Source organism: Chiloscyllium punctatum, chromosome 50, assembly GCF_047496795.1.
Source record: "Chiloscyllium punctatum isolate Juve2018m chromosome 50, sChiPun1.3, whole genome shotgun sequence".
Lineage (NCBI taxonomy): Eukaryota > Metazoa > Chordata > Chondrichthyes > Orectolobiformes > Hemiscylliidae > Chiloscyllium > Chiloscyllium punctatum.
In genome coordinates this window covers 23,657,032-23,670,645 of record NC_092788.1, presented here as the reverse complement: position 1 = coordinate 23,670,645, position 13,614 = coordinate 23,657,032, and the positions used below count along the sequence as shown (strand labels likewise).

Genomic DNA, 13,614 nt, shown 5'->3' with positions numbered 1-13,614 from the left:
CTGGAAAACTGTGTCCAGTTCTTGTCGCCCAGTAATAGCAAGGAAATTATTCAGATGGAGTAGGTTTAGAACAGGTATACCAGCGTATGGCGAGTGGGGAAGGTTTGTGTTATAATGAAAGGCTGGATCGGCTGAGACTACTTTCACTCGAGCACTGGAGTTTGAAAGGCGGCCTGATAGAAATTTATAAATTATTGAGAGTTCGGCTGGAGTTAACTGTAACTGTCTTTTCTCCAAGGAGGGCCACTTCAAGACGAGAGGGCAAATGTATAAAGTGAAAAGAGGGATTTAAAATAAGACATGAGAGGCTTTTTTTTAACAGAGGATGGTTTATGTGTGCAATTCACGTCCTGAGGCAGTGATGAATGAAAGTACATTTACAATATTTACAGGATATTTGGATCGATAAATGATTTGGAAAGTATCAGTGGGATTAACAAAAGCTATTCTTTCATGCCTAGTTCAGAATCAACCACGATATTATGGATCTGGAATCACATACCAGCCAGACCAGATAGGTAAGGAAGTTTCCTTCCCTATCAGGCATTAGTGAATCAGATCTACTGATTCAACATCATTATTCGACTCTAGGTATTTGTTTAAATAAAATTTCAGCATCTGCCATGCCAGGGTTTGAACCCGTGTCCACAGAATTATATCTGGACATTCATATTAACAATGCAGTAATAATATCACAAGGGCATTATTAACCCTCAGCAGTTCCAAGAGCCATCAGATGCGACTCGTTTAGTTTGGCATTATGTTCAGTATGAGCTTGTAGGAGTGAAAGGCCTGTTTTCATGCTGTGTGAGTCTATGACTTTGACGCTATGAAACTGACAGCTGGTTGGGATTAACAGCAGCGTTGACAGTTTAATTGATCTCCTTCTGGGATATGTAATCTTGCTGGTAAATCTGGAGGTTCTTCTGCTCATTGAGCCCTTCCCATACACGGGACTGTTGAATATTCTGTCCCCAGTTTGACTGAGTAGATGAGTTTCCACTTCAGCAGGTAATTTAATACCGCATTGCCCTGGTTTCTCTGTGATATCGGTGTCTTTGTATCTAACCAGGATGAACAATTGGTTGAAATCATGTCAACGCAGACGTAAGTCCCGTTGTCCATGTTGTGAATGTGTTTTTATTCTTCCTGATACACCCACAGGGTGTGGATGTCGCTGGTCAGGACAGCATTTGTTGTTCATCCTGATTCGCTGCTGCCTCGCTGCTCGAGAGACATGGATTCGATCCCAGTCTCGTGTGACTGTGTGCAGTTTGCACATTCTCTCTTTGCTTGCGTGAGTTTCCTCCCACAGTCTGTAGGTGTGAAGGTTACTGGGATCAGTCATGGGAAATGAAGGGGAATGGAATAGGTATGGAGTGTGGGTCTGATAGGATGTGCTTCAGAGGGATAGTGTCGACTGCAAGGGCTGAATGGCCTGCTTTCCCACACGGTTTTCATTCTCGGATTAAGGGTCAGCTATTTTGTTCAGGTCCTGGAGACACAAGTACGCAGGATTGGGTAAAGATGGTAGCATCCCCTGTATAAGCGACATGTATGAATGGGATTGCAGGAAATTAAAGGCATGTGTGAGTCCCCAAGGATGCCTAGTTTATTATATAACCACAACACCACCTTCTCGGGGTTGCAGTATTTATTGGGAACAAGAAGCTGATTCTGAGCTGATGCGAACAAAAGCAGATGCCAATGTCAAAACCAATGATCCAAATACGAAAATGAAATTTCAAACCTTGCCACACCAAAGTTAAACTCTCCACACACTTTAGATGCGCCAATCGGCTGTCTCAGCAACATGTAGTGTTTATGGTCATAATATTATAAATGGGGGCAAGTATTCCCTTCCGCCCCGCTTTTGACCAGGAGCTGTCCCAACCTTGGAAATACATGCGCCTCTCTCCTGTCACTCCATCCCAGTTTCCAATTGGATCTTCGTGCATGCTTCACACAGTTTCTCTGATTCCGGGTCTGGAACTGGAATGATGTGTGATTGCATGCCTTGTGTGGGCAAAGTGATGAAGTAGCCGATATTCAAATATAATGCTATTGAAGCATACGTTTCAACAATATTCTGCACTCTGCCAAGAGTTGGAGAGTTTCGTTCATCCCATTCTCCTGTATCTCATTCATGGAATCTCCACAGTCTCTGGGGACGCTAAAGTTAAAGATTCGGTTCATTCTGCGTTCCCATATGCCTGTCGCTAAGTCCTGATATTGTACATTCTTCCTGACATTCCCTCTGCTACCATCCTGGTTGTAGTTTATAAGTGTGGTCTGTGGAATGCTATAATCGTTTAGTAGTTCGCATTCTGCATTGTGATTGCAGCGACCTCAGCTCGAATCCACAGCATGGCGGTCAGTTCTCTCAAAGTTTTACTTTTGGTGTAACACGGTCAGAAATTAATCGTTTTTACAAGACAATATTCTTCGAGGTGATGATCTGTTTTCCATCGAATTTTGTTCTCTGATATTTCTGCGTTTCATGTATCAGGATTTAAACCCAAAAGTTCTCGAAGATGTCTCTCCCTCGCACTCTCCCAAACTCTCTTTTCCATCCCTCATCCCATTTGACTGAGGCATTGCACAATCTAACATACACTTTCACGTTGATACCATCCAGTCTGTGCCGTTGCTCTCACTGTTGCCCCAATCTCTTCATTGGCACTTTCAAATCATTCGATCCATTTGGATACCTTGGCTGTGAGATCAATTCCCTTTTAGCAGCTTTTACTGACATGGACAAGAGATTATTGGAGTGTGAGGCTCAATAAAAGGGCATAAGGAATAATTGGGGAAAAGAGACTCTATTGGAAAAGATCCCCCATGAGGGCTTTCTGCGATAGCCTAGTGGTATTATCGCTGGATTGTTAACACAGCAAAGCCAGGTAATATTCTGGGCAGAAGGGTTGGATTCTCACCACACCACGATGATGATAGTATGTGAATGCAATAAATGCCTAGAATTAACAATATGTTGCCTGAAAAACCCATGTGTTTCACTGACGTCCTTGAGGGAAGGAAACTACCGTCTTATCTGGTATGGCGTCCACGTGACTCCAAACCGGAAGGCAATAAGTGCTGCAGAGACACCCCCGATGCTGTTACAGAATAGAAATATGTTCATTCGGCTCAGTGCTAGAATTGTCCAGGGATGAGATCGCACTGGGAACGTTGCAGGAGAGATTCACTCGGATAGTGTCGTAACTGAAATTGTACATTGAAAAATACCTTGATTGTTTGCTAAGTCTCCGATCTGTTAGAAGGACCATGTGAGCTTCACTTCTTTCATATGTGAAGTTCAAAACTTTTTTATTTTAAAGTTTCATTCTCAGGTGAAGTTTAACAACTGGTGTCTGCCCCCATGTGCTGCTGTCTGTTCCATAATGTTTCGAATGATTCTAATTTATAAAAATGAGTTACCAGAGACTTACATGGATTCATGCAGTTTTTGAGCAAAGTACAATGTAACTCTGCAAGTACAAATTCACCCCACAGACGTGTGTGTGTGTGTGTGTGTGTGTGTGTGTGTGTGCGTACACGCGCGCGTGCGCACTCGTGTGTAGGAGGGTCACTGTTTGTAGATAGGGCAATGGGATCACCTGTACTGTGACATGAACCCAATGACCATGGGTACCGAATTTAGCTATCAGTCTCTGCGGGGGCACTTTTAGCTGCTGCCTGTTTCGAAGCCCGCCTTGGAGGATTGTCACCCGAAGATCCGAGGTCGAATGTCCTGGATCAGTGAAGTGCTCTCCAACTGGGAAGGGGAACACCTGTCTGTTGATTAATGTGCAGCGCCCGTTCCATTGCTGTCGCCTCTGCTCAGCTTCACCAATGTACCATGTCTTAAGGCATCCTTGCCTGCAGCATGTTGTTTTTTTAGATGAGCGTCAGTCTAAACATAATGGCATGGACGCAGCACACAGGGACTCACACCTTCAACATATTATCTGTGCTGACACTAACTGGTAAAGTCCACCTGAGAATGTAACTGTCAAAAGAAAGTTTTTCGATTTACATAAGAAAGAAATGAACCTAACACAGTCATTCTAACAAATGGAAGACTTAACAAGCAATCAAGGTATTTTTCCAATGTATAATTTCAGTGACATTACACTGTAACCTTTCGCTATAAATTCTGTACCTTACCACTGTGTACTCCACAGCCAACTGATGAAGGAGCAGCTCTCCAAATGCTATTGTTTCCATTAAACCTGTTGGACTATGACCTGGTGTTGTGCGATTTTTAACTTCGTATAAGAATGCGGATCTCACAATTAAAATAGAGACGAAGAAGCATTTATTCTCTCAGACAGTTCTGGATCAGTGGACTTTCTTGTCGCAGACAGCTGTTGAGGAAGTGTCATTAGGTGTAATGAGGCTGAGATCGGCAGATCTTCAAACAGCAAGACATCAAGCGTTATGGCGAAAGGCAAGACAGTGCAGTTCAAGATTATCAGATCAGATATGAAACCATTCAATAGCGGAACAGACTTGGTGGTCTGAATGGTGACTATGTGTTCCTAAAATTGTTGGCCTTAATATGAAGCTGCAAAACCGACCTGAGTAAAATGTGCCAAATTTAAAAAAGCGTGGTCCCCCGGAGCACTGAACCGAGGTGAAATGTACAAAGAACAACACACAAAGGGCAGACAATATTGGGTAATTGCTCCGTAGTGATCAGTATACCAAGGTAAACAGGAAAACCGATATTCAGTATCTACGTTGAACCTGGCTCCACGAGGCATGTCGTTAACTCTCACAAACCACTATTCCCCTTCCGTTTTCCTGATGCCCCCTCCGTTCTTGTTTTAAACTGATTGAACGTCAGGCAATTGCCGATGACATTGCTGATGTGGAACTGTAGCATATAGAATATAGAACATGACAGCGCAGTACAGGCCCTTCGGCCCTCGATGTTGCGCAGCCCTGTCATACTAATCTGAAGCCCATCCCATCTACACTATTCCATATACGTCCATATGCCTCTCCAATGACGACTTAAATGCACTTAATCTTGTCGAATCTACCACCGTTACAGGCAAAGCATTCCATGTCCTAACTACTCTCTGAGTAAAGAAACTACCTCTGACATCTGTCTTATACCTTTCTCCTCTCACTTTAAAGTTGTGACCCACGTGTTTGCAGTCCCCAAACTTGGAAAAAGACTCTCCCTGTCCACCCTATCTAAACCTCTGATTATCTTGTATGTCTCTATTAAGTCACCTCTCAGTCTTCTCTCCAACGAGTACAGCCTCAAGGCCCTCAGTCTTTCCTCGTAATACATTCATTCCATACCAGGCAACATGCTAGAAAATCCCCTCTGCACTCTTTCCAAAGTGTCAACATCGTTCTTATAATGCAGGACCAGAACTGTTGACAATACTTCAAATGTGGCTGTACCAGATCTTTGTACAGCTGTAGCATAACCGTCTGATTCCAGAACTCAATCCCTCTATTAATAAAGGCCAAAACACTGTTTTCCTTCTTAACAAACCTGTCAATCTGGGTTGCAACTTTTAGGGATCTGTGTACATGGACACCGAGATCTCTCTGCTCATCTGCACTCCCAAGAATCTTACCATTAGCCCAGTACTTTGCATTCCGATTACTCCGTCCAAAGTGTATCACCTCACACTTGTCCACATTAAACTCAATTTGCCACCTCTCAGCCCAAATCTGCATCCTATCTATGTCTCTCTGCAACCTACTACATCCATCGTCACTATCCACAACTCCACCGACCATAGTGTTGCCCGCAAATTTACTAACCCACCCTTCTAAGCCCTCATCCAGGACATTTATAAAAATGACGAATAGCCCTGGACCCAACATCGACCCTTGCGGAATGCCGCTAGTAACTGGACACCAAGATGAACATGTTGCATCAACTGCAACACTCTGTTTTCTTTGAGCGAGCCAATTACTGATTCAAACTGCTATGTCTCCCACACTCCCATTCTTCCACATTTTGTATAATAGCCTACTGTGAGAACCTTATCGAACACCTTGCTGAAATCCATATACACAGTATCAACCTACTTACTCTCATCTACCTGTTTGGTCACTTTGTCAAAAACCTCATAAGATTCGTTCGGCACGACCTACTCTTTACAAAATCACGCTGACTGTCCCTGACCAGATTATACTTTTCTAGATGATTATAAATCCTATCTCTCATAATCTTTTCCAACGCTTTACCAAAAACTGAAGTGAGACTCGGTGGTCTATAATTACCAGGGTTGTCTCTACTACCCTTCTTGAACAAGGGAACCACATTTGCTATCCTCCAGTCCTCAGGCACTATTCCTGTAGATAATGAAGATTTCTAGATCAATGGCACAGGCTTGGCGATCTCTTCATTTGCTTCCCAGAGGATTCTAGGATAGATCCCATCTGGCCCAGAGGACGTGTCTATTTTCACACTCTACAGTATTTCTAATACCTCTTCCTTGTGAACCTCAATCTCTTCGAGTCGAGATGCAAGTATCTCTGTATCTTCCTCGCCAACATTTTCAGTTTATATAGTGAACACTGTCAAAAAATATTTATTTAGTGTTTCCCATGTCTCCTCTGACTCCACAGACAACTTCCCACTATTATTCTTGATTGGCCCTAATTTAACTCTCGTCATTCTTTTATTCCTGACATACCTATGGAAAGCCTTAGGGTTAACCCTGATCCTATCCGCCAACAACTTCTAATGTCTCCTCCTGGCTCTCATGTCTGCTCCTGGCTCTTCTGAGCTCTCTTATTAGTTCATGCAGTGAAACGATTCTGTCTGCTGCACATCACTATGCTTCGAAATATCAAGCAGTATTTCATATTGATTACTGTAAACGCTGACCTTTAACAAGCCATGACAGTGAAGTCACTGAATCCTCATCACTATACTACCAGGGAAGATTTCTGTTAAAATCACCCTGGACACCAACAAATTCGCCATTCTATTCTCCTATCCTTCTCTGCGTGATACCCTCGGCCCGATTCCGGTCTTGTTGGTTGTTTTACAATACTGAGTCTATCCAATCATCTTTGCATTTCAGTTTCTAAAGGATGAGACCTTCTCTCTGAGCTGGCACTTTGATGGCTCAGTGGTGATAACACAGTCCTTGTAAACGAGAAAAGTGCTTGAAATAGGCCATTCCTGTTTTTCATTCCAAGAACTTGAGGCAAACCGTTCGGCAGGACAGGAAATAGCGGGCGTGAGCAGTGATCAAGTCTGGCAGCAAGAACGAGGTGAGGCAGTATAAACTACAGAGTAATGAAACACTGGGATGGGAGGGGCTGAATGCTTCCTTTCTTTGCTGTAACCAGACATTGGTGTTGAACTCTGAAATGGGATAATATCAGACAAGTCGGTGAAATCTTACATTCTGCTTGGTTTCTCCCAAGGCCTGTGACACACTTGGGGAAATGTGTCTGTGTGCTTCAGTCTATGGGTAAAAATGGGGTTCAGTTCCCATCTCAAACTTTAATCGCACTTATTGTGTTTTACGAGATGAAAACGTTACAGAGAATTTAGCCCTCAGGTGAAACGTCAGAGCATACAAGGTTACAGACCAAGTGTCGGGAAACGAGATGAACGGACCCAGATCTGTGCTGTAAACACGCGATAATTCAATCATTTTTGAGGGGAAACATATCTGCAGTGACATAATTCCAAAAACTGTGTGATGAAGAAACGGTGCAACGGCTTCTGCCCTCATCCCTGGTGGTCTAGTGGTTAGTATTCAGGGCTTTAACTCAGTGGCCTGGGTTTCATTACCGTTCAGAAAATCAGGACTTCTTGTTCCTGATGCAGAGAGCGCAGCTCTACCAGGAATATGTTTTATGCCTTCGATCAGTCAATACCCCAGCTCTGCAAAGAAGGGAATAGTGCCTTCACTCTCTCTGCACAGTCGGACAGTTAATCCTTCATTCTCCTCTGATTCCACTTCCCAAAGAGTTTCAAAATATTGTCAAAACTGAGTCTCAGCTATTTCTTTTCTGTGCTTTTCATACACAGGAGCTGCAGCGATTGAGTGTGTTGGTTTCTGAAAACGAAACGTACCTATGAGCAATGTATTGGGCTATTCCAGGATTGCCTTCTCTGACAACGGTGGGACATGACTGATGTTGTCTGTGATATGGAAGTGCCAGTGTTTGAGTTGAATAGACAAAGTTAAAAATTACACAATATCAGGACAGAGTCCAGCGGGTTTATTTGGAAGCACTAGCTTTCGGAGAGCCGCTCCTTCATCCGGTGGGTGTTTTTCTGCAGAAACTTGGTGTGTGTGTCAATATGCGCGATCTTTTGGAAGATCATCTGGACTTTAACCGACCGTTCGTTCTGTCGACGGTACCCATGACTTGGAGGTGTTGGTGTTGGACTGGGGTGGATACATTTAATAATCACACAAAGCCATTTTCGATTCCAACAGTTGACAAATACCTGATGAAGAAACAGTGCATGGAACACTGGTGCTTCCAAATACGTCTGTTCAATACCATCTGGTGCTGTGTGATTTTTACTCTGATAGTATTTGGCAATGTTTAACTGATCGAAGACAGTGAAAGAATTTTCGCTCGTTAGATGAAAATTTCAAATATTATCCACCTCAGCATTACAAAAATGATTCGGTTGGATGTGTGATGAATCTCCACAATGCGCTTGCGCAAAGTAAAATTCGAACTTCCAACCGCCTGATCCGTAGCCAGCTCTACGAATGGTTGTACCACTGGCCAGATGCACAGCTGAGATTATACACGCTACAGAGCTGTGGTGTTAACAAGGACATGAGCAATAGCAGTAACAGTCACAATGTGAACAAAGAACAAAGATAATCACCATCATTGATTCACTTCAAATTGTCCTCAAAAAAACGACCGTTCACAATCTGATCAGCCAATCAATGAGGTCACTGCTGATCTTGGAAATTGCAACTGACTTTTCTGCGTTTTCACCATAATTTGAGGTAAACTCCAGCCTAATCATAACATCACATATTCTCATTAATTTTCAGCTTTAGATTACGTTAATGACCTGTCCGTACTTTGCAGGAAATGAGTGAAAATGTCCTTCCGGTAATGTAATCCAGTGCAGAGTCGGCCAGAAAAGAAAAGACAAAGACATGAAACATCACTCCCATTTCTCTCTGTACCAATGCGTTTTCCTGAGTTGAATATTTTCAGGACTTGTCTTTACTATCTAAAGAATTAATTATTTTCCCGGGAAAGATTCTTCATAAATCCATTAACATCTGAGGTGTTGAAATATATTTTACTTCAGATTAAAATAGTTGAATGTCTTTTCCCCCAGCCTAATGTCCCAATCCTCCCTCCTCTTCCATGTAAATACAAGCTTTGCCAGGTGATGTTGGAGCTCCCAACCTGACGTTCCAATGCTCCTTACTGCTCCATGTCAATAGAAGCGGCTCTACTTGAATTTGGAGCTCCCACTCTGATGTCCCAATGCTCCCAGCTGCTACATGTCATTAAACGCTGGTACTTGTGAGCTTGGAGCTCCCAGTCTGATGTCCCAATGTTCCCTCCTCCATGTCAATAGAAGAAGTCCAGTTGAGGTTGGATCTATCACTCTGATGTCCCAATGCTCCCTGATGCTACATGTCATTAAAAGCTGATCCAGGTGAGAGTGGAGCTCCCAGATGGATCTCGCAAAGCTCCCTGCTCCATGCTAACTGAAGCTGCTCCAAATGAGGATGGATCTTGCATTCGGATGTGCCAATGCTCCCTGCTGCTCCATGTCAACAGAAGCTGCTCCAGGTGTGGTTGGAACTCCCAGACTGATGTCACGATGCTCCCTGGTCCACGCCAAAAGACGCTGCTCCAGATGAAGTGGGAGCTCCCATCCCTGGCAGCTCACATATTTCTATACCATCATAGAAATACTGCCCACTGAACATTTCCACGACTGGAGCCATTGGTGGAATATCTGCATCATGAGAACCTAATATTATTTTTAGTCACCACCGAATCATTATTTCCAAAAGTCATTCTTTCTTAAACCTTATTTAGCATGTGCATACTGCAGTCAAGCCGAAGTAAGATAATGGTGCTAACTGGTGTAAGCTGAATAAAAATTACATCCTATTTTTCATGTTGAGTAACTGTGACTTAGCAAGGACAATGTTTATATTGAAATCACACTTTTATTCCAGGTGAGAGAATGTGGTTTGCATTATTTAAAATGAACTTGTTCACTGTGTAAAATGATCAAATAGATCTCAATTTCAAAACAAAATTGGTAACGTTGTCATCCATCTTGAAATGTGGTGTCTTCTTCTTTCAACCAGACGGGTATTATAACGAAAAGTCTATTAATGATATGCGTATAAAGACACTTTAAATCGCAAGATTTGTGAAGATTTGTAGCTCAGGTTGAGGTTTAGGGTGTAGGTTTACTCGCTGAGCTGTAGGTTTGATATCCAGACGTTTCATTATCTGGCGAGGTAACATCATCAGTGGCGACCTCCAAGTGAACCTGTTGTCTATTGCTTTCTATTTATATCTTTCTCCTGGATGGGGATCCTGGGGTTTGTGGTGATGTCATTTCCTGTTCGTTTTCTGAGGGGTTGATGGCATTTCGATCTATGTGTTTGTTTATGGCGTTGTGGTTGGAGTGCCAGGCCTCTGGGAATTCTCTGGCATTTCTTTGCTTAGACTGTCCCAGGATCAATGTGTTGCCCATGTCGAACCGGACTACCAAAAATCCATAAACCAGGAGCCCCCCTCAGACCCATAGTCTCTTTACCCAGAACACCAAGTTACAGACGGGCCAAAGAACTACACACAAGACTGAAATGCCTCATAGAAGAGTCACAGCACTCCATCCACTCCACCCAGGAATCCCTAAAAATCATCAAAAACACCAAAATAGAGGAAGAAGAAGCAATGATCTCATTCGACATAACAGCACTGTTCACCTCCATCAACATCGACCTGGCAAAGGAAACTCTTACCACACTTTTAGAAGAGACCATCACAGACGCACCAACAACCATCAATCACATTACCAACGAAAACATAATGAAGCTCGGTGGACCTGTACCTCACCACCGACTTCACTTTCAACAACATATCTACAAACAAACCAATGGCACACCCATGAGATCTCCGGTATCAGGATTCATAGCAGAGGCAGTAATGCAAAGACGAGAACAAACAGCCCTACCAACAATCAAACCAAAAATCTGCGTCCGTTATGTAGATGACACCTTTGTCATCACAAAACGAAATAAGATAGTAAAGACATTTAACATCATCAACAACACTCTCACAGGCACAAAGTTCACCAAGGAGGAAGAAACCGGAAACAACCTCGCATTCTTGGACGTCACAGTAGAAAGAAAGGACAATGGAGAACTACAAACCTGCGTATACAGAAAACCGACAAACACTGACCAAGTACTTAACTACATCAGCAACCATCCCAACACACACAAACGAAGCTGTGTCAGAACACGATTCCAACGAGCCACCACACACTGCAGCACAGACGAATTTCGGAAAACAGAGGAGAACCACCTATACAACGTAATCGAGAAGAACAGATACTCAAAAAATACAGTCCACAGATTCCTCAAGAACAGACCACGACAAGCAGACCAAACACAGTCAGAAACCCTAACCACCTTACCATACATCAAAGAAATTTCAGAAATGACAGCCAGACTACTAAGACCCCTCGGAATCCTAGTAGTACACAAAACCACCAACACTCTCAAACATAAACTAACAAACTTAAAAGACACAGTTCAACCCGTGGACAGAACCAACGTCATCTACAAAGTTCCATGAAGGACTGTCACCAACACTACGTAAGACAAACAGGAAGAAAGTTAGCCACCAGGATACACGAACACCAGCGAGCCACAAAAAGCCACGACCTTCTCTCCTTCGTAGTCCTACATACGGATTAAAAATATCACTATTTCGACTGGGACAACACATCTATCCTGGGACAGGCTAAGCAAAGACACACCAGAGAATTCCTAGTGGCCTGGCACTCCAACCACAATGCCATAAACAAACACTTAGATCTAGATGCCATCTATCAACCCCTCAGAAAACGAACAGGAAATGACATCACCACAAACCCCAGGAACCCCATCGAGGAGAAAGATATAAATAGAAAGCAAGAGACAACAGCTTCGCTTCACTTGGAGGTCGCCACTGATGATGATGTTATCTAGCCAAGTAAAGAAACGTCTGGATATCAAAGTTACAGATCAGCTAGCAAACCTACACCCTACATTTTAAATCATTTTTCATGTTTATGTTGCATGAATCTGCGGTTATTGATCCACAGTTTAGTTTCACTCCCTATAGGTAACATGCTGATTTCTCTAGTTGTTCATAGTTCAATGTGATGCATTAGGTGTGTGCATAACGTGAGGGATCTTGCTTCTCACATCTTGTGTTTATCTGTGCCTTAAGTCCAGCCTTCATCAATGGCGAGAGCAAGGGGCGAGGGCGAGACCAATGTGTAAGTCTCTCCGTGCCCATGCACCGTACCCACAGCGGCCATTCTCCACTGTGCATTTACAGCCAGTTCTCAGTGCCCCTAAACCCACGCCCTGCCAATTTTGAAATATCTCCATTATTTTGTGCTGTCTCGCTGTGCTCTTCTCACCAGGATGAATTACTTCTCCTCAACGTCCTCCAGATTTCATTTGACAAAACATTCATTAAGATCCCTTTGCATAAAATGTACATCGCAGCTCTCGTTATTTGATTTTCCTGGATGTCTTTCATATGAAAAAAATGTTCACAGCAACTTGACTTGAAAAAGAATATCGCGCTCCTTTTCATTATCCCAATGCAACCGACATTGCAATGTAGTTTATTCAACAGGCTCAAACTATTCTTTGAGATTTTTGTCATAGCGTCAATGCAGATAAAATAACTTTTAGAACCCCAGTTTCCATACAACAGCTGTGATCATCTGAAAACCGCGCCATTGAAAGCCGGTGATGACAACGACGAGAGTGGGATTCGAACCCACGCGTGCAGAGCACAATGGATTAGCAGTCCATCGCCTTAACCTCTCGGCCACCTCGTCACAGATGTACGAAACGCTATGACCTTATGAATAATTGAATTTCGTGAATCAAGCAGAGCAGCAGATCTCCCTGGTGTTGGTGAAATGAGAAATAACAAAGTACGGTTCCAAGCCTATGATCTGACCCCTGGGTTGTGGGGCAAGTGCACTCCCACTGTCACACTATGCACATAATGATCTGAACAAATGTGAGGAAATGAATATGTAACAAGGTCTGTTGAATTCTGTGAAGACTTGAAGTCAACAGAATGAAGAACCCGAGACAGCAGGAGGTGTTCTTTCAATAAAGAGTTGGACAGAGCTCTTAAGGATCGTGGAGTCAAGGGTTATCGGGATAAGGCAGGAACAGGATACAGATTGAGGATGTTCAGGCCATGATCATAATGAATAGTGGTGCTGGCTCGAAGGCAGAATGGCCTACTCCTGCACCTGCTGTAAATTGTCAATTAAATTGCCTGTGAGGAATTGTTTTCCAGACTGGAGGAGAGTGCATAGTGCTCAATGTCATTATTCGGAACACCTAACTTCCGCTC

The 13,614-nt window shown here is 43.2% G+C and overlaps 1 non-coding gene across 1 annotated transcript; it reads right to left on the bottom strand.

Moving 5' to 3' along the window:
• Positions 1-12,999: 12,999 nt before the first annotated feature.
• trnas-gcu (transfer RNA serine (anticodon GCU)) lies at positions 13,000-13,081 on the bottom strand. The gene has a single exon. It is a non-coding gene; the product is annotated as a tRNA-Ser (tRNA).
• Positions 13,082-13,614: the final 533 nt, after the last annotated feature.